The sequence below is a fragment of the Arachis stenosperma genome, chromosome 10 (assembly GCF_014773155.1).
Source record: "Arachis stenosperma cultivar V10309 chromosome 10, arast.V10309.gnm1.PFL2, whole genome shotgun sequence".
Lineage (NCBI taxonomy): Eukaryota > Viridiplantae > Streptophyta > Magnoliopsida > Fabales > Fabaceae > Arachis > Arachis stenosperma.
The window spans coordinates 54,602,874-54,603,797 of NC_080386.1; the positions used below are offsets into that span (position 1 = coordinate 54,602,874).

The following is a 924-nucleotide window of genomic DNA, read 5'->3' on the forward strand; positions in this document are numbered from 1 at the left end:
GACCATGGTTGCTAAGTCAGAGGGGTTCTGCTTAGAATTCTCTGTCTGTTGCTGAGAAGAAGATGGAAAAGGCTTGCCATTGCTAAACCTGTTTCTTCCACCATTATTGTTGTTGAAACCTTGTTGAGGTCTCTCTTGATTCTTCCATGAGAAATTTGGGTGATTTCTCCATGAAGAATTATAGGTGTTTCCATAGGGTTCTCCTAAGTAGTTCACCTCTTCCATTGAAGGGTTCTCAGGATCATAAGCTTCTTCCTCAGATGAAGCCTCCTTAGTACTGCTTGGTGCATTTTGCATTCCAGACAGACTTTGAGAAATCAAATTGACTTGTTGAGTCAATATCTTGTTCTGAGCCAAAATGGCATTCAGAGTATCAATCTCAAGAACTCCTTTCTTCTGACTTGTCCCATTGTTCACAGGATTTCTTTCAGAAGTGTACATGAATTGGTTATTTGCAACCATTTCAATGAGCTCTTGAGCCTCTGTAGGCGTCTTCTTCAGATGAAGAGATCCTCCAGCAGAGCTATCCAAAGACATCTTGGATAGTTCAGAGAGACCATCATAGAAAATACCTATGATGCTCCATTCAGAAAGCATGTCTGAGGGACATTTTCTGATTAATTGTTTGTATCTTTCCCAAGCTTCATAGAGGGATTCTCCATCCTTCTGTCTGAAGGTTTGGACTTCCACTCTAAGCTTACTCCATTTTTGAGGTGGAAAGAACTTTGCCAAGAAGGCATTGACTAGCTTTTCCCAAGAGTCCAGGCTCTCTTTAGGTTGTGAGTCCAACCATATTCTAGCTCTGTCTCTTACAGCAAAAGGGAATAGCATCAGTCTGTAGACCTCAGGGTCAACCCCATTAGTCTTGACTGTGTCACAGATTTGCAAGAATTCAGCTAAAAACTGATGAGGATCTTCCATTGG

General features: G+C 41.6%; 1 non-coding gene across 1 annotated transcript; it reads left to right on the forward strand.

The window, feature by feature from the left end:
- Positions 1 to 591: 591 nt before the first annotated feature.
- Positions 592 to 699, forward strand: LOC130958456 (small nucleolar RNA R71). Its single transcript, XR_009077576.1, has one exon. It is a non-coding gene; the product is annotated as a small nucleolar RNA R71 (small nucleolar RNA).
- The last annotated feature ends 225 nt before the right edge of the window (positions 700 to 924 follow it).